At 42.9% G+C, this 21,233-nt stretch overlaps 1 pseudogene; it reads right to left on the reverse strand.

Annotated features, from left to right (window-relative positions):
- Positions 1–21,233, reverse strand: part of LOC115115609 (syndetin-like) — a 136,936-nt pseudogene that overhangs the window by 65,602 nt on the left and 50,101 nt on the right.

Consider the following 21,233-nt stretch of genomic DNA (forward strand, 5'->3'; position numbering starts at 1 on the left):
AAAGTTGAGAAATAAATATAGTAGGTCTAGCCTATAGAAAGCTGATGGGATCCTCCTATTTTTAGCAGAAGCCATCACTCTGTTTTCTCGCGCAACTGCATAGCCTATAGAAATGTTGCGCAACATGAGATCATTGGCTCTCATGAAGTGTTTGATTAGATTTTTAATTACATTTGCATTGTCAGAGTGAAAAGAGGGACAATAGATTGCTGAGTACCAGGGAGTTTGGTAGGCTGCTAATGACAAGCTGCAGGATCAGAGCTTAGAGAAGCCTAATTACCATGACTAAACCTGTCACGTGAAATTTAACTGACTTCATGACTCGTGACCGCCGGTGTTGCGGTAATATGGTCACCGCAACAGCCCTAGTCACATGCACCAAATACAATACTGAAGTATAATTACAAGCATTTCATAAGTGTCAAACGCTTTTATTGACAATTATATATAGTTGATGCAAAGAGTCTAAATTTGCAGTGTTGACCCTTCTTTTTCAAGACCTCTGCAATCCGCCTGGCATGCTGTCAATTAACTTCTGGCAGCCCATTCTTGCATAATCAATGCTTGGAGTTTGTCAGAATTTGTGGGTTTTTGTTTGTCCACCCACCTCTTGAGGATTGACCACAAGTTCTCAATGGGATTAAGATCTGGGGGGTTTCCTGGCCATGGGACCCAAAATATCAATGTTTTGTTTCCCGAGCCACTTAGTTATCACTTTTGCCTTATGGCAGGGTGCTCCATCATGCTGGAAAAGGCATTGTTCATCACCAAACTGTTCCGGGATGGTTGGGAGAAGTTGCTAACGGAGGATGTGTTGGTACCATTCTTTATTCATGGCTGTGTTCTTAGGCAAAATTGTGAGTGAGCCCACTCCCTTGGCTGAGAAGCAACCCCACACATGAATGATCTCAGGATGCTTTACTGTTGGCATGACACAGGACTGATGGTAGCGCTCACCTTGTCTTCCCCGAACAAGCTTTTTTCCAGATGCCCCAAACAGTCGGAAAGGGGATTCATCAGAGAAAACAACTTTACCCCAGTCCTCAGCAGTCCAATCCCTGTACCCTTTGCAGAATATCAGTCTGTCCCTGATGTTTTTCCTGGAGGGAAGTGGCTTCTTTGCTGCCCTTCTTGACACCAGGCCATCCTCCAAAAGTCTTTGCCTCACTGTGCGTGTAGATGCACTAACACCTGCCTGCTGCCATTCCTGAGCAAGCTCGGTAGTGTTGCCCCGATCCCGCAGCTGAATCAACTTTAGGAGACGGTCCTGGTGCTTGCTTGACTTTCTTGGGCGCCCTGAAGCCTTCTTCACAACAATTGAACCGCTCTCCTTGAAGTTCTTGATGATCCGATGATTTAGGTGCAATCTTACTGGCAGCAATATCCTTGCCTGTGAAGACCTTTTTGTGCTAAGCAATGATGGCGGCACGTGTTTCCTTGCAGGTAACCATGGCTGACAGAAGATGAACAATGATTCCAAGCACCACCCTCCTTTTGAAGCTTCCAGTCTGTTATTCGAACTCAATCAGCATGACAGAGTGATCTCCAGCCCTGTCCTCTTCAACACTCACACCTGTGTTAACGAGATAATCACTGACATGATGTCAGCTGGTCCTTTTGTGGCAGTGTAGAAATGCAGTGGAAATGTTTTTGGGGGATTCAGTTCATTTTTATGTCAAAGAGGGACATTGCAATTAATTGCAATTCATCTGATCACATCAATCAGATCACATCTGATTCATAACATTCTGGAGTATATGCAAATTGCCATCATTCAAACTGAAGCAGCAGACTTTGTGAAAATTAATATTTGTGTCATTCTCAAAACTTTTGGCCAAGACTGTACCGGAAGTACCAGTACCAGATCAATGTGGAGCTATATACAGGGAGTATCAGTATCTGATTATGTGGAGCTATATACAGGAAGTACCAATACCAGATCAATGTGGAGCTATATAATAATATAATATATATATAATATATATAATAATATATACACATAATTTTCCTTCCTCATGAGGCCATCTATTCTATGACATGCACCAGTTCCTCCTGCAGCAAAGCACCCCCACAACATGATGCTGCCACCCTTCACAGTTGGGATGGTGTTCTTTGGCTTGCAAGCCTCCCCCTTTTTCCTCCAAACATAACGATGATCATTATGGCCAAACAGTTCTATTTTTGTTTCATCAGACCAGAGGACATTTCTCCAAAAAGAAGCTTCTAAAGCCATGACATAATTTTCAGGAATTGTCCAAGCTGTTTAAAGGCACAGTCAACTTAGTGTATGTGAACTTCTGACCCACTGGAATTGTAATACAGTAAATTATAAGTGAAACAATCTGTTTGTAAACAATTGTTGGAAAAATTACATGTGTCATGCACAAAGTAGATGTCCTAACCGACCCTCCAAAACTATAGTTTGTTAACAAGAAATGTGTGGAGTGGTTGAAAAACAAGTTTTAATGACTCCAACCTAAGTGTATGTAAACTTCCGACTTCAACTGTATATACACACACAAAATAAAAATATCTATCTATACATATATATTTATAAACAATATATATTTTATTTTGTATTTTTTCAGACCCCCTGCAGTACGAACCCAGGTTGAGTATAAACTGCTCTAAACCCATTACTTTAAGAATGGGCTATAACTGAATATGAATCCTTTGTATATCGGTGTCTGACCTTACAATCTACAGTATCTACACAAATCTCCCTATGACAGAAGCAGGCATGAGTCCAGGATGGTCTGCCATGACAAATGGGATTCAGGGGTTCATGACAATCTGAATTTCCTAGAGCTTCATCTGAACTCAGCCTCCTGTTGTTTGACCTTTAGAGAACCCTTGTACATGCATTCTAGTGGCATAACTCTTACCTCCAGCATCTCACTGAGTCTAACATCAGTCCTTTGCTGTAAAACAACAAGGAGAACAGTTAAGTATGACCATCACTATCAAGACCCAAAACAAACATTGAAACTCAATTACAAAATAAGTGCAACATTCCACAACTAAATTGTACAGTATGTTGCATGTCAATATCCTGTTGATATCTATGCGTCTGTATGAGGATTTAAAGCAACATGGTGACTTGGATAGTTACCAGGGTCTTGATGGTCCTCAGTGGCTTCAGCAGCCCTGTGAGCAGCTGTCTCCTCCTCTGATTGGCTAGGAGCCCCAGGCTGGCCTCAGTGAAGTCCTCCTTGGAAACACTCAGCTGCCCGGAACCAGGAAGTGACAGACATTTACAATGCTGGCACAGTTCTGTTAAGAGTAATCTCAACATGAATCACAACACTGACTGACTCAATATCAAAGTCAAGTTAGCGTGCACTGATTTCATATTGTACATGCAAACAGTGGGAATGAAATTGACTGTGTCATTAAATACATGCTAACAGGAATTTACAAGTCAATAATCCATTGTGGAAGATCAACAGCTTTAAGAGGGAGGGTGGGTCACATCAGAATGCTTACCACCTAGCGTTGGTGCAGATTACTGCAGCCAGCTGTAGGTTGGTTTGTAATGACGTCACCCTCTCTAACTCCTGCAGAAAACAAGGGATCCATTCACACTGAGCGACCAATCACAATTCACACAACAACACAAGTTACACTTTATTTAACAGTCCATTCTTCACATGGTAAAATGTTACGGTACAGTACAGAAGATACCTATTGAGTTGAACGCTAGCTGGAATAAGACTGTGTATAATAAAGGGTTACTGTAACTTTTAATGTCAGCCCACACAGTTGAATTGTCTTTCATCCACTCCAGTTTCCTGTGAGCCCTATCTTTCACTAATGGGGTGAAACAGTGAGAGAATGATTCCCCCACACAAAGTATGAAATGTTCTTCTGTTCCTCCAGAGTACCCCACTGAATGAAAGAAACAAATGGAAGGATTATGTAATGGAATGAGGAAATTAGAGTTTTGGTTTTACTTGGAAAAGGCTGAACCAACAACGACCTCTCAAAGAACGAACATGCCCTCAGCTACCGGCGGATTCACAGATCTTTTTTGAAAAGCCAGCTGTCATCGCCTTGAGGTGGGAGCACACGCCAACTGACCTTATCTCAGAGTGGAAGTGGAGTCGTCGATCGACCCCAATAAAGAGGTAGCATTCAGAGAAAGACAAAACACTGTCACGTTAAAAACAATTATTTGGTGAGGAAATACGAGGTGGAAAATTGATTCAGATCAGTAGATAAAAAGAGATAAACAGAGAGCGGGCTCTTATGTCAGAACAGATGTCTAAACAAACAACCCCATTCAAACTAGATGGAAAAAGGCCTCCTGACCGGCTTGATCAGTTGACATTAGGGTTGTGCAATGTCAACCTTTATCCTATCGTGATCATGTAACCATAAAACATTGTTATATACAATGCTATCGCCTTCTATTAGCCAACCCAAAAAACTATGCTAAAACGACAGTTGGGCTATAGTGCGAAATCGAAAGCAACTGGACGAATCATGAAAGATGTTGTTGAAAGCCTGGACGAATCATGACGAAAGATAATGATGTTGAAAGCCTGGACGAATCATAATGAAAGATAATGTTGTTGAAAGCCTGGACGAATCATGACGAAAGATAATGATGTTGAAAGCCTGGACGAATCATGACGAAAGATAATGATGTTGAAAGCCCGGACGAATCATAATGAAAGATAATGTTGTTGAAAGTCTGGACAAATCATGATGAAAGATAATGTTGTTGAAAGCCTGGACGAATCATGACGAAAGATAATGTTGTTGAAAGCCTGGACGAATCATGACGAAAGATAATGATGTTGAAAGCCTGGACGAATCATAATGAAAGATAATGATGTTGAAAGCCTGGACGAATCATGATGAAAGATGTTGTTGAAAGCCTGGACAGATGATAAGTTCAGGCAAATCTTTTCTAATAGACCTTTCTGGTGGAGGAGCTTTAGCATGGAGTGTGTGTGTATGTGTATGTGTGTGTGTGTGTGTGTGTGTGTGTGTGTGTGTGTGTGTGTGTGTGTGTGAGTGTGCGTCCGTGCGCGCGCATGTGTGTGTGTGTGCGCGTGTGTGCGCGTGTGTGCGTGTGTGTTGCGCTGTGATGGAGCAGTGACTGTCTGATAAGGAACGGGCTGTCTTACCGTAGTGACATCATGGCCTGGAAAGAAGTAGTCCACCACCTTAATAACTGGATAATAACTGCTTTACTTGCCTCATAAAATCATAGAACATTTGTATCTATCATAAAGCTGTGATTGAGAATTGCCTGGGCTGTATAGACTTTCATTCTTGTTATTTTTGACAACACCTTGGTAGGATAAAATGATTTGGGAAATAATCTACTGTTGCTAACTGTAAGTTATTTTAAAGCTAATGACAGGCCAATAGGAGGAATGAGGACAGGTTATTGGTCATTTAATTTTCAATCTCGTTTGGAAGGATTTTCCTGGCGTGCAGGGATAATTTCTTTCTTAATAAACTTAAACTTGTAATTTGATCTATCTCCACTCTGTCTGGCCTATATTCCTCTACTGCATTCAGTATCACATATTTATTGAAATAGACTATATCAAATAGGAATAGACACATAAATTACTCTGAAAGTCATTTCTGTGCTGCCCTGCTGCGTACTGCTCTGCTACCCTGCTGTGTGCTGCCCTGCTGTGTGCTGCCCTGCTGCCCTGCTGTGTGCTGCCCTGCTGCCCTGCTGTGTGCTGCCCTGCTGAGTGCTGCCCTGTAGTGTGCTGCCCTGCTGTGTGCTGCCCTGCTGCCCTGCTGTGTGCTGCCCTGCTGTGTGCTGCCTTGCTGCCCTGCTATGTGCTGCCCTGCTGTGTGCTGCCCTGCTGCCCTGCTGTGTGCTGCCCTGCTGAGTGCTGCCCTGCTGCCCTGCTGTGTGCTGCCTTGCTGCCCTGCTGTGTGCTGCCTTGCTGCCCTGCTGTGTGCTGCCTTGCTGCCCTGCTGTGTGCTGCCTTGCTGCCCTGCTGTGTGCTGCCTTGCTGCCCTGCTATGTGCTGCCCTGCTGTGTGCTGCCCTGCTGTGTGCTGCCCTGTTGCCCTGCTGTGTGCTGCCCTGCTGAGTGCTGCCCTGCTGCGTACTGCCCTGCTGCGTACTGCCCTGCTGCCCTGCTGTGTGCTGCCCTGCTGAGTGCTGCCCTGCTGCGTACTGCCCTGCAGTGGACACAACTCAGGGTGGACACGACTCAGGCTGTACCCAAACTAACCTCTCCAACTGAATGACGCCATCAAACATCATCCAGATCCGTGTTGCCAGCAGAATCAGTCTCTGAGGCCGACTAACGACTTCATTTTCCACCCATTTTGTCTGTATACTGCAATTCAGCTTTTAGCTGCAAATGTGTACAAGATCAAATAACCGTTACTACTATATATACAGTACTGTAGGCCATATATGATGAGCAATAGAGTCGCAACCTTGCCTGTAGTTGAACAGTATGAATGTAGCTAGTATCTTCCGAGCAACATAAACAACATGCATTACTAATGCACCTTGGACATGCCCTTGTCTGAATGGCGGAGTGGCTCTCGTGGCTCGTCACTGAGTCCAGCAGAGGGGACAATAAGGTTCTGAATTTAGAACTGGAAAAAAGACACATGCCCTACACAGACTCACAGCATTAGTGAGACCGACCAACAAGCCAAGTTCTCTCTAATACCTGGACCAGTGGCCCTAAATCCGATTGTAAAACCTGAAGCTAACTACAGCTCTTGGGTCTCACCTGCACCCCAATGGCAGCCAAGGTTAAGGCCTTAAATCCAGTGAATCATCAGAATCAGGATATTTAAAAATAAAATAAAAACATTATTGTCATGCTAGGAGGTTTTCAGTGGTATCATTTGAGCCTGTGAAAGAAGCAGGCTAAATACAGAGAAACACCAGAAACTTCAGCATATCACACAGTGTTCTCCCCAAAAAGATGGGCACTGCGCCACATTATGGACTTGGCTGCTCCATTTTTACACACATGCGCACACACACACGCACGCACGCACACACACACGCACACGCGCACACACACGCACACACATGCGCACGCACATGCGCACACACACACACAGATTTACTTTAATTGCTCTTCCATGGCCCTCATACTTATGATCCCTGTTCTGTTGACCATTGAAAAATGAAATTGCTATGATAATTCTACAAAACAAAATGTAAAAATATATATTTTTTAATTAAATTCGCACTTAATTTGTTGTCATTTCAGGTTTTAGATTGCAGGAAATGGCAGTTGAAGGCATAAAAAAAGGCACAAATCTCTAACTCATTGTGGGGGCAGAGCTGCCCTCCGGTACACCCCCTCCACTAACTCATCAGCACCACCTTGTTACAAAATCCTGGAGAACCTTGCACGCACACACCTATGCTTCCTGACTGAGCAAATAGCAGCTGTTAGTGAAGTGCAGGTTGACTCATAACCGAAGTCCCCGCGGTTATATCTGCAGGGCGGGAGGGTTTAGGGTCATTAAATATTGTGTGGATGAGTGGCAGGTGGGTTTAATAAAGAGAAAACAATATCTTGAAAAATCCATAAATGTAGCATTCTTGTGCAATTTATATCTATAGGCAAAATGTTTCATTGTTTTATGCTAACTGGCATTAGTGCGTAAGCCTAAGCTTTAGGGCCTAACTGTACACCTGCCAATTAGCCTACACGCCAACCACCATCTGTCTCCCAACGTAGGAGCATCCTTTTGTTAATGCAGAGGGAGGAGGAAGAGGCAGAGGGAGGAGGAGGAAGAGGCAGGAGGAGGAAGGACGAGGCAGAGGGAGGAGGATGTAGAGGCAGAGTGAGGAGGAGGAAGAAGAAAAAAGACAGTGAGAGAAAAGAGAAAAGCTGTGAAATGGAGAGTTGAAAATAAAGAGAATGGAGGGCCAGAAAAATCATGTTTTGGAACGATTTAGCGAATGGGTAAAAGAGGATGATGCAGTGAATGGTGCCGCTGTACAAATTTTACAGTCACAAGATGGGGACTTCAAATAGGCCTATGGAATGTCAAGAGAGCTTACTGTTTAGATGGGTTAAGTGGAAACGGAAATCTGGACACTGACTGTAGGTATATAACCTCCCATATAACCTTAATATTAACTCCTGCATTTCTTTCAGTGAAATGATACACCAAATGTAGATTTTGCCTCAGGAACAAGAGTGAAAAAATATGATTTTTTTCTTTGAGCATCTTGAGAGAATTTGATGGCGCAGTTAAGGAACCGTCTGTAAAGGTGCTATCTTTATCAGCCTCATAAAAACTGATAGTATTTCAACCACACAAAATATGCAGAAATATTATCAGAAACAGGTTGGGTCATTTTCACAGCTTTCCATTTCTTCACAACTGGTCAAACTGTCATTTGGACATTTTGCATAGAAAGTCTTTCCCTTTTTCAGAGTTTTCCCAGGCCCCTAAACCCCTTTCCTCCCGAGCATTCCATTCATTATTCTGGAGAGCAAGGCTTCATTTAGTCTTCTAGGGCAACAAGCAACGACAAAAGAGAAGCTACATAAACTCAGCAAAAAAATACATGTCCTCTCACTATCAACTGCATTTATTTTCAGCAAACTTAACATTTGTAAATATTTGTATGAACATAACAACTGAGACATAAACTGAACAAGTTCCACAGGCATGTGACTAACAGAAATGGAATAATGTGCCCCTGAACAAAGGGTGGGGTCAAAATCAAAAGTAACAGTCAGTATCTGGCATGGCCACCAGCTGCATTAAGTACTGCAGTGCATCTCCTCCTCATGGACTGCACCAGATCTGTCAGTTCTTGCTGTGAGATGTTACCCCACTCTTCCACCAAGGCACCTGCAAGTAAACTGACATTTCTGGGGGGAATGGCCCTAAGACTCACCCTCCGATCCAACAGGTCCCAGACGTGCTCAATGAGATTGAGATCCGGGCACTTCGCTGGCCATGGCAGAACACTGACATTCCTGTCTTGCAGGAAATCACCCACAGAACGAGCAGTATGGCTGGTGGCATTGTCATGCTGGAGGGTCATGTCAGGATGAGCCTGCACGAAGGATACCACATGAGGGAGGAGGATGTCTTCCCTGTAACGCACAGCGTTGAGATTCCCTGCAATGACAACAAGCTCAGTCCGATGATGCTGTGACACACCTCTCCAGACCATGACGGACCCTCCACCTCCAAATCAATCCTGCTCCAGAGTACAGGCCTCGGTGTAACGCTCATTCCTTCGACGATAAACGCAAATCTGACCATCACCCCTTGTAAGACAAAACCGCGACAAGTCAGTGAAGAGCACTTCTTGCCAGTTCTGTCTGATCCAGTGACGGTGGGTTTGTGCCCATAGGCGATGTTGTTGCCGGTGATGTCTGGTGAGGACCTGCCTTTACAACAGGTCTACGAGCCTCTCTCAGCCTATTGCGGACAGTCTGAGCACTGATGGCGGGATTGTGCGTTCCTGGTGTAACTCGGGCAGTTGTTGTTGCCATCCCGTACCTGTCCCGCAGGTGTGATGTTCGGATGAACCGATCCTGTGCAGCTGTTGTTACATGTGGTCTGCCACTGCAAGGACGATCAGCTGTCCGTCCTGTCTTCCTGTAGCGCTGTCTTTGGCATCTCACTGTACGGGCATTGCAATTTGTTGCCCTGGCCACATCGTTCACACAGATGAGCAGGGACCATGGGCATCTTTCTTTTGGTGTTTTTCAGAGTCCGTAGAAAGGCCTCTTTAGTGTCCTAAGTTTTCATAACTTTGACCTTAATTGCCTACCGTCTGTAAGCTGTTAGTGTCTTAACGACCGTTCCACAGGTGCATGCTCATTCATTGTTTATGGTTCATTGAACAAGCATGGGAAACAGTGTTTAAACCCTTTACAATGAAGATCTGTGAAGTTATTTGGATTTTTACGAATTACCTTTGAAAGACAGTCCTAAAAAAGGGCCGTTTCTTTTTTTACTGAGTTTATATGTAATTATATACAAGTTTACTAACAAATAGCCTACTAAAATGTCAGAAATTATAAGCAGAAAAATCTCTAAATTAGGCCCCAAAAAAATCTTTCACCCCCTGTACAAAAATCTTTCCGCCATCTCCGACTGTGGCCTGTAGTGTATTTAATATATTTGTAGATTAGGGTCGGTTGCGGGCCACAGATTTTCACTTTATCACATATAGTCGGGCAGTTGCGGAAGGATTATTAGCAATTGCGGGAGGGTGTGGGTGAAAAAGCAGCTGACCCGTGCAGCCCCCCCCTCCACATACACACAGTCCATTCTCCAATCTCCCAACCAAGGAGAAGGGCAAGAGATCAAGTTGAATTCATAGTTCAAAGTAGCTATCCACTCAATTCACCTGCTCCAAATGGCACCAACAGGGGACATAAAGCACTAATGGGAATTTTAATGGAGGGTAAGTGCTCGCACAGAAAAATTATCAAATAACCGTCAAAGTCCATTTCATTCCCTTGGCAGCATAGTATTACCTGACAATGTATTGGAGGGGAATTCATTAGGAAGCAGGCTCTGACTCTGGAACCAATCTCTTTTTCCCTGACAGTCTCTCTCTCAGACATTGGCTAGTTTGGCCACTCAATTATAGGGCTTCTGTTTTAAGTTGGCCAATAAGCATCACAGCAGGGCAACCCCCATACCAATCAAAAAGGCAGTAACTACTCATTTGGTTGAGAATGAGTTATTTTCCTACATTAAATACATGCTTAATAATTTGGACAAATATCCTGCCTCTATTGTATTGTGTTTTGGAGAAAATGGGGGTCATAATTAGCAGTAACTGCAAAACGTTACTGTGAAACCAAGGTAAATGGCAGTAACTGCAAAACGTTACTGTGAAACCAAGGTAAATGGCAGTAACTGCAAAACGTTACTGTGAAACCAAGGTAAATGGCAGTAACTGCAAAACGTTACTGTGAAACCAAGGTAAATGGCAGTAACTGCAAAACGTTACTGTGAAACCAAGGTAAATGGCAGTAACTGAATTTACTACCTTTTAGCTTGGTTTCAACCTGCCCTTGGCTGCAGTTACTGCCTTTTACCTTGGTATCATATCACATTCTGATAGTGATACAATCGAACGTGAATGACACTGACTGACAGCTACAGACACATTGCTAATCTAGGGACACAACATCACGGCACAGAATTCCATGGGGAAAATTATGGTTGAACTTGCTCTGAAATATCGAAACCCAGACACTGGTAAGAACAAGCTGAGATAGCTTATGAGCATAGACTAACAATGCTGCCTGCTCCCATAAGAGGAGATCAGCAATTGATACTATCTATTCATCATTACATGAATGCGGGATTTTCTTTTTTGCCAAAATGACTTTCACCAATCCCTGTGGCCTAGATGATTATAGTATCTGTGCGGATCAAAATTGCCATGTGAGGGTGCATTAGGACTGTACAACCACATCAATACTAGGTTTTCTTCCAGTCAATGTCAGTCCATGCAATCTAAATAAGCATTAGGGCTATTAAGAGTGCTATTCTTATTATCTTAATATTAGATTTGAAAATAAAGATGCAAATTTAAGAGCCTTTTTGGGAGCAGGTATGAAATGAGTAGATCAACTGACTTATGACAATGTTTGCACGAGATAAAATCAACATTGATTATATCCTATATTATAGAACATTATAGAACTGAAAAGGATTATGATCGTATGTTTGCACACCACAAAATGTCAGTATTAATTATCATCTATGACAGAATAGAATCATTAGGATGCAAGTCCCTGTTTATTAGCGGGAGACACACAAAGGATGCAGTTTCAAATCTGTTACACTGTCAGTAATTACACTGCTCTTTTATTAATAGCATACATTAGAATTATAATAAACTAACAAATGAAAATGGCAGATATTGCTCTTTGCTTTGGCATTACCCTGCAATTTATAATATATCATGCCTAGGAGGAAGGCAGTAACTGCTGTTTAAGGGTCAAAGGTTGTGTCAGAAGTCAGGGTTAAACATGATTTTTTTTTAATTACTCGTAGTAAGACAGCAGATCACTTAATCGCCAATGTTCTTAGTATAATTCATTTGGCTGGACAATTATATAACATTTGAAGCCAATTTTCCTCAGTTCCACACTATGAGCAGTTACTGCCTTTTTGCTTGGAAGGGCAGTTTTTACAATCCATCAAGCTGTAGGAGGGAGAAATGACATGGCAATCAATCTCACCTTAGCCTGAGACTTAAACTGACACTTCCACGGGATCCCTTTTCTCCCCTCCGACATCACACTGTTGATTCAGTACTTACTGGGGAGGATGAAACAGACATGACACATCACGGGTGAATGGCCTAGCAGTTCCTGTCCTGGTAAATGTGGCTCCTGCTGTATCGGCGTGACTGCAGGTGTCCGGGATGACGGCCTAACCACCGCCCTGACTTTTGCGTCTCCCTCCAAACCAAATCAAATTGTATTTGTCACTTGCGCCGATTACTACAAGTGTAGACTTTACCGAGCAATGCTTACTTACAAGCCCTTTTGCAGTTAAAAAGTAAGAAGATTAACAAATAGATCAAAAGAAAATCGTAACACAATAAAATAACAAAATAAAAGAACATTAACGAGGCTAAATACAGGCTATAAACAAGGAGTACTGGTACCGAGGCATTGTACTGGGGTACGAGGTAGTTGGGGTCATTGATTGAAGTACTATGTACATGTACAGTTCCTTCCGAAATTATCCATACCCCTTGACTTATTCCACATTTTGATGTGTTACAGCCTGAATTCAAAATGGATTCAATAGCTTTTTTCCCCCCACCCATCTACACACAATAGCCCATTATGACAAAGTGAAAAGATGTTTTTAAATGTTTATGCAGATGCATTGAAAATGAAAAACAGAGATATCTAATTGATATAAGTATTCACACACCTGACTGAATACATTAACTTTGGTAGCGATTACAGCTATGTGTCTTTCTGGGTAAGTCTCTCAGAGCTTTCCACACCTGGATTGCACAACATTTGAACATTATTACTTTTAATTCTTCAACCTCTGTCAAGTTGTTTGTTGATCATTGCTAGACAGCCATTTCCTAGTCTTGACATAGATTTTCAAGACAATTTAAGTTAAACTGTAACTTGGGGCATGCAACTCAATACTAGGAAGGTGTTCCTAATGTTTTGTACACTCAGTGTATATAGCAATACAAATTATACACTGAGTATACCAAACTTTAGGAACACCTTCCTAATATTGAGTTACACAACCCCCCTTTAGCCCTCAGAAAAGCCTAAATTCATTGGGGCGTGGACTCTACAAGGGGTCAAAAGCGTTCCACAGGGATACTGGCCCAAACCGACTCCAATGCTTCCCACAGTTGTGTCAAGTTGACTGGATGTCCTTTGGGTGGTGGACCATTCTTGATACACACAGGAAACTGTTGAGCTTGAAAAACCCAGCATCATTGCAGTTCTTGACACAAACCATTGCGCCTGGCACCTACTACCATACCCCATTCAAAAATATTGAATCTTGCCATTCACCTTTGAATGGCAAACATTCACAATCCATGTCTAGGCTTAAAAATCCTTCCTTAACCTGTATCCTCCCTTTCATCTACACTGATTGAAGTGGATTTAACATGTGACATCAATAAGGAATCTTTCACCTGAATAGTGTACAGTGTACAGTGTACAGTATGACATGGAAAGAGCAGGTGTTCTTAATGTTTTGTATACTCAGTGTATATAATGCATACTGTAGATGTATGTGTTAGTCAAACACTAGTATTGATACAATGTTAAATGATGACCATCCATAGTTCATGATAGCTCAAGCTCAATATATGATGCTTATCAATAATATACACTGAGTATAGTAATGAGGCATAATTTATAGCCAAACATTTTGTGCTTATTCATGCTGAGACAAGGTGTCTTTCACAGATGAGCCCTGTATATACATCAATATAGGCCTACATATAAACATTCACATCAACACACAAAAAGCTAAACACAAATCATAGAAAACAAACACATTCGTCAGTAAAAAAAAGGTCCTCAATCAGCCTTGTGAATTGCCCTAAAGGCACCAATTCATCCAACTCTAGAGAGCCTTGGAGATAATTCCACAAGTAAGAGGTCAATTTGCTCAACTCAGTGGAGAACAAAGGGATCTCCAGAGTAAGCCATCTCTGAGACCGGGTCTGGTGTCTCAAGTTAACAATGAAGTCAGGTACGGCGGAAGTTTATGCAGAGGGGCTTTACAAACAAAACGAGTGCAATGCATCGATCTACGAGACTTCAAGAGGGCCAGCCTACTTTCTGATACAGAATGCAGTGATGTGTACTGAACCCTATGCAGTGAGGTGTACTGAACCCTATGCAGTGATGTGTACTGAACCTATGCAGTGATGTGTACTGAACCTATGCAGTGATGTGTACTGAACCCTATGCAGTGATGTGTTCTGAACCTATGCAGTGATGTGTACTGAACCTATGCAGTGATGTGTACTGAACATATGCAGTGATGTGTACTGAACATATGCAGTGATGTGTACTGAACATATGCAGTGATGTGTACTGAACCCTATGCAGTGATGTGTACTGAACCTATGCAGTGATGTGTACTGAACCTATGCAGTGATGTGTACTGAACCTATGCAGTGAAGTGTACTGAACCTGATGTGTACTGAACCTATGCAGTGAAGTGTACTGAACCTATCTTCATTAATAAAGCGTAGTGCTCTATGATAACAAACTGGGTCCATCGGCTTCAGTAGAGCGGCAGCTGCATTCATATAGATCAGGTAATTCCCAAACTGGGTCCAACAGCTTCAATAGAGCGGCAGCTGCATTCATATAGATCAGATATTCCCAAACTGGGTCCATCGGCTTCAGTAGAGCGGCAGCTGCATTCATATAGATCAGGTATTCCCAAACTGGGTCCAACGGCTTCAGTAGAGCGGCAGCTGCATTCCTATAGATCAGGTATTCCCAAACTGGGTCCATCGGCTTCAGTAGAGCGGCAGCTGCATTCATATAGATCAGGTATTCCCAAACTGGGTCCAACAGCTTCAATAGAACGGCAGCTACATTCATATAGATCAGGTATTCCCAAACTGGGTCCATCGGCTTCAGTAGAGCGGCAGCTGCATTCATATAGATCAGGTATTCCCAAACTGGGTCCAACGGCTTCAGTAGAGCGGCAGCTGCATTCATATAGATCAGGTATTCCCAAACTGGGTCCAACGGCTTCAATAGAGCGGCAGTTGCATTCATATAGATCAGGTATTCCCAAACTGGGTCCAACCGCTTCAATAGAGCGGCAGCTACATTCATATAGATCAGGTATTCCCAAACTGGGTCCAACCGCTTCAATAGAGCGGCAGCTACATTCATATAGATCAGGTATTCCCAAACTGGGTCCAACGGCTTCAATAGAGCGGCAGCTGCATTCATATAGATCAGGTATTCCCAAACTGGGTCCAACGGCTTCAGTAGAGCGGCAGCTGCATTCATATAGATCAGGTATTCCCAAACTGGGTCCAACCGCTTCAATAGAGCGGCAGCTACATTCATATAGATCAGGTATTCCCAAACTGGGTCCAACAGCTTCCATAGAGCGGCAGTTGCATTCATATAGATCAGGTATTCCCAAACTGGGTCCAACGGCTTCAATAGAGCGGCAGCTGCATTCATATAGATCAGGTATTCCCAAACTGGATCCAACGGCTTCAATAGAGCGGCAGCTGCATTCATATAGATCAGGTATTCCCAAACTGGGGTACAAGCAATGCCGTCAAGGGGAAGGACAAATAAAATGTGATTGACTTCTTTTTTTTTACTAAAAAACATTTTGTTTACAGTTTTTTTTTCCTTCACATTTTCAAACAGTCCATTTATATTTTCCAACAGGGCTATACATATGGGTGAGTTTTTTTTCCCGCCTGAGTAGCCTCATTTCATTTCCAAAAATAAAATTCAACCATCTAGTATTCAGCGAAATAACAACACAATGTCAAAATACAGGTAGCCTAGTCAAATAATTAACATCCAATCACATTAACCGTTACTCTCCCCCGTGAAACCTTGACTCTTGCGCAGGCTAGAAGTGTCTAACATGGTGAGCTACCGAGGGGCTAGGACAGGCAAGCCCCATACTATTGTGGAGGACTTAATTATTCCTGCAGCCACAGATATGGCTGGGACAATGCTGGGGGGAAAGGCCAAAAAAACTATACAGACAATGTCTTCATCAAACTAAACTGTTTCACAACGCATCAGTGACATGGCAGGAGATGTGTTGACACAATTACTGCTTCGTATACAAGCCAGTGAATTATATGAGTTACAGCTGGATGAGTCAGACGTGGCAGGCCTGGCACAGCTCTTGGTATATGTCCCTAACATTTATGGGGGGGGGGGGTCAATTAAGGAAGACATCCTCTTCTGCAAACCATTGCAAACCAGGACAACATGAGAGGATATTTTTAAAGTACTGGACAGCTTTGTGACATCAAATGGACTTTGGTGGGCAGGATGTGTTGGTGTCTGTACTGATGGCACAAAAGCCATGACAGGGAGACATAGTGGAGTGGTAACGCGAGTGCAAGCAGTTGCTCACGACGCCACTTGGGTACACTGCAGCATCCACCAATGGAATGCCTGACAGCTTGAAAGACGTTTTGGACACTACAGTGAAAATAGTTAACTTTGTTAAAGTTTTTCACACAACTGACCTATCTGGGAGATGTTTTTTCTCGCATGAATGATCTGAATACAGGATTACAGGGACTCTCCGCAACTATATTCAATGTGCTGGACAAAATTGAGGCTATGATTAAGAAGTTGGAGCTCTTTTCTGTCTGCATTAACAAGGACACACACAGGTCTTTCCATCATTATAGGATTTTGTGGGTGCAAATGAACTCAAGCTTACAGACAATGTCAAATGTGATATAGTGAAGCACCCGAGTGAGCTGGGTGCGCAATTACGTAGGTACTATCCTGAAACGGACGACACAAACTGGATTCGTTATCCCTTTCATGCACTCCCTCCAGTCCACTTACCGATATCTGAACAAGAGAGCCTCATTGAAATTGCAACAAGCGGCTCTGTGAAAATTGAATTTAATCAGAAGCCACACAACCAGATTTCTGGATAGGGCTGTGCTCAGAGTTTCTTGCATTAGCAAATCGCTCTGTTAAGACACCGATGCCCTTTGCAACCACGTACCTATGTGAGAGTGGATTCTCGGCCCTCACTAGCATGAAAACTAAATACAGGCACAGACTGTGTGTCGAAAATTATTTAAGACGGAGACTCTCTCCAATACAACATTGCAGAGTTATGTGCATCCTTTCAAACACACCCTTCTAATTAACCTGTGGTGAGTTATTCACAATTTTCGATGAACAAATAAGGTTTTATATGTAAGATGGCTAAATAAAGAGCAAAATTATTGATGATTATAATATTATTATTTGTGCCCTGGTCCAATAAGAGCTCTTTGTCACTTCTCACGAGCCAGGTTGTGACAAAATCTCAGATTCATTCTTATGTTTAATAAATGTATTGCATAATGTGTGTGTGGCAGGCTTACGATGGCAAAACACAACATTTGAGAGTGCGCTGACCCTGGTGCTAGATGGGCTACGCAGCTGGAGTTTGAATGTTTGAAGGGGTACGGGACTATAAAAAGTTTGTGAACCACTGATGTAGACAATATCCCCATAGTCTAAAACCTGTATGAATGTCGACTGAATGATTTGTTTTCTGCTGTTTAATATAAGGCATAAACTATTCCTATAGAAGAAGCCAATTTTAATTCTTAATTTCTGAACTCATCAATACGCTTTTTGAAAGATAGCTCAATCCAGAAGCCCAGATATTTATAAGCAGGGATACAATCAAAGAAGGCAGCAACAACCAATGTATATATGCATAAATCATCAGATACATTTTTACTGGACATGGAGAATAACATTCTTGGTTTTACCTGCATTAAGTACCAATTTGGGCTGTGGTGGTCACGAAATATCATCAGCCGGTGATTGACAAGCAAATAACTGTCAGTCTCACGGTAATTGACCGTTAATTAACAATAACACATTTATCATCTCCTGGCAATGTGTGGCTTGTAGGCCACACATTGCCTACAAGCCATTTTAAAAATTCTAATAAATCCATGTATTTTTAATACATTGTAAGGCTGCATGTGATTTGAAAAAAGTTTCTTAAAAGGTTGGTTGTACACACTCCAATAGCCTCTCATTCAGTTTGACAACCACTAGCATCAAAAAGCATGTTTAATGAAATGTGGCTGATGCAACAGATCAGAACATTTAGTTTAAAATGTTGATGAACTATTAGGATATTTATTCACATTATAAGCTCAGCAATGCGTAGGTTATATGTGCAAATGTTCCACTAGCGTAAAAAACTCTATTATAAAAAGTGACCACAAATGCAATTATGCATGTAATGCTTTTATTATAAGGTCCATTATCTTCTGAAAATTATCTTCCCCAAACTTGAAACTCGCACACTGCTTATATATGTCAGACTCTTAAAGACTCTTAAATTAAATATAAGAAGTTGGCAACTTTAGTTGTGATACAAACCTTATTAAAATATACATGAGGTGTGCGACTATGAGTAAGTACTTTAAACAGGTCAACATTCACAAGACCGCTGGGCCAGGCGGAATACCAGGACGTGTACTCCAAGCATGCGCTGACCTGGAAAAAAGGAACACCTATCTGAGAATGCTATTCATTGACACAGCTCAGAGTTCAACACTATAGTGCCCTCAAAGCTCATCACTAAGCTAAGGACCCTGGGACTAAACACCTACCTCTGCAACTGGATCCTGGACTTCCTAACGGGCGGTAAGGTGGTAAGGGTAGGTAACAACACATCCACCACGCTGATCCTCAACACGGGGGCCCCTCAGGGGTGCATGTTCAGTCCCCTCCTGTACTCCCTGTTCACTCATGACTGCATGGCCAGGCACGACTCCAACGCTATCAATAAGTTTGCTGATGACACAGCAGTGGTAGGCCTGATCACCGACATTGATGAGACAGCCTATAGGGAGGAGGTCAGAAACCTGGCTGTGTGGGCCAAGGACAACAACCTCTCCCTCAACATGATCAAGACAAAGGAGATGATTGTGGACTGCAGGACCAAGCATTTTTTATTTTACCAGGCAAATCAGTTACGAACAAATTCTTATTTTCAATGACAGCCTAGGAACACTGCCTGTTCAGGGGCAGAACGACAGATTTGTACCATGTCAGATCGGGGATTTGAACTTGCAACCTTCCGGTTACTAGTCCAAAGCTCTAACCACTAGGCTACCCTGCCGCATGCCCTCATTCTCATCGACGGGGCTGTAGTGGAGCAAGTAGAGAGCTTTAAGTTCCTTGGCGTCCACATCACCAACAAACTAACATGGTCCAAGCACACCAAGACAGTCATGAAGAGGACACGACAAAACCTATTCCCCCCCAGGAGACTGAAAAGTTTTGGCATAGGTCCTCAGATCCTCAAAATGTTTTACAGCTGCACCATCGAGAGCATCCTGACGGGTTGCATCACTGCCTGGTATGGCAATGGCTCGGCCTCGACTGCAAGGCAGTACAAAGGGTAGTGCTTGCGGCACAGTACATCACCGGGGCCAAGCTTCCTGCCATCCAGGACCTCTATACCTGGCGGTGTCAGAGGAAGGCCCTAGAAATTGTCAGACTCCAGCCACCCTAGTCACAGACTGTTCTCTCTACTACCGCACGGCAAGCGGTACCAGAGCACCAAGTCTAGGTCCAAGAGACATCTAAACAGCTTCTACCCCCAAGCCATAAGATTCTTGAACAGCTAATCAAATGGCTACCCAGACTATTTGCACCCCCCTCCCCCCCGCTGTTACTCTCTATCTATGCACAGCCACTTTAATAATCTTACCTGCATGTACATAATTACCTTGACACCGGTGCCCCCGCACATTAACTCTGAACCGGTACTCCCTGTACATAATTACCTCGACACCGGTGCCCCCTGTACATTGACTCTGAACCTGTACCCCCTGTACATTGACTCTGAACCGGTACCCCCTGTACATTGACTCTGAACCGGTACCCCCTGTACATTGACTCTAAACCGGTACCCCCTGTACATTGACTCTAAACCGGTACCCCCCGCACATTAACTCTGAACCGGTACTCCCTGTACATAATTACCTCGACACCGGTGCCCCCTGTACATTGACTCTGAACCGGTACCCCCTGTACATTGACTCTGAACCGGTACCCCCTGTACATTGACTCTGAACCGGTACCCCCTGTACATTGACTCTAAACCGGTACCCCCTGTACATTGACTCTGAACCGGTATCCCCTGTACATTGACTCTGAAACGGTACCCTCTGTACATTGACTCTGAACCGGTACCCCCTGTACATTGACTCTGAACTGGTGCCCCCTGTACATTGACTCTGAAACGGTACCCTCTGTACATTGACTCTGAAACGGTACCCTCTGTACATTGACTCTGAACCGGTACCCCCTGTACATTGACTCTGAACTGGTGCCCCCTGTACATTGACTCTGAACCGGTACCCCCCGTAAATTGACTCTAAAGCGGTACCCCCTGTACATGTTATTTACTGCTGTCCCTTAATTACTTTTTTTAGGGATATTCTTGAAACTGCATTGTTGGTTAAGGGCTTGTCAGTAAGCATTTCACTGTAAGGTCTACATCTGTTGTATTCGGAGCATGTGACAAATACAATTTGATTTGATTTGATATGATTCTAACAAAAATTTGCAAAAAAAGTCATTGTTTCTTATGCTGGGCATCATTCACAAGTGATAAAATATAATTCACAAGTGATAGGCTAATATTGTCACCCATCAGACTATTCTTGATTTGATATCATATTTACATATACTGAATAATATACAGTATGTGTGACATTTGTTTTGATTTAGAATGGACCGTTATCATGCACCTGTCTGGAAACAGGGGCAGCGGGAGAAAATACATGTTATCTATGCACTTAAATAGCAAATGGACGGTTTTCCCCATGGTTTATTTTCATGCCTGCCAGGTAGGCCATACTCCTGTTGTAAATATTTGCTTAATATTAGCACCGTTGAGACATAAATATAGTAGGCCTAGCCTATCGTAAGCTGATGGGATCCTCTTCTTTTTAGTAGAGGCCATCACTCTGTTTTCTCCCACAATTGCATAGCCTAT

The sequence above is a fragment of the Oncorhynchus nerka genome, linkage group LG4 (assembly GCF_034236695.1).
Source record: "Oncorhynchus nerka isolate Pitt River linkage group LG4, Oner_Uvic_2.0, whole genome shotgun sequence".
Lineage (NCBI taxonomy): Eukaryota > Metazoa > Chordata > Actinopteri > Salmoniformes > Salmonidae > Oncorhynchus > Oncorhynchus nerka.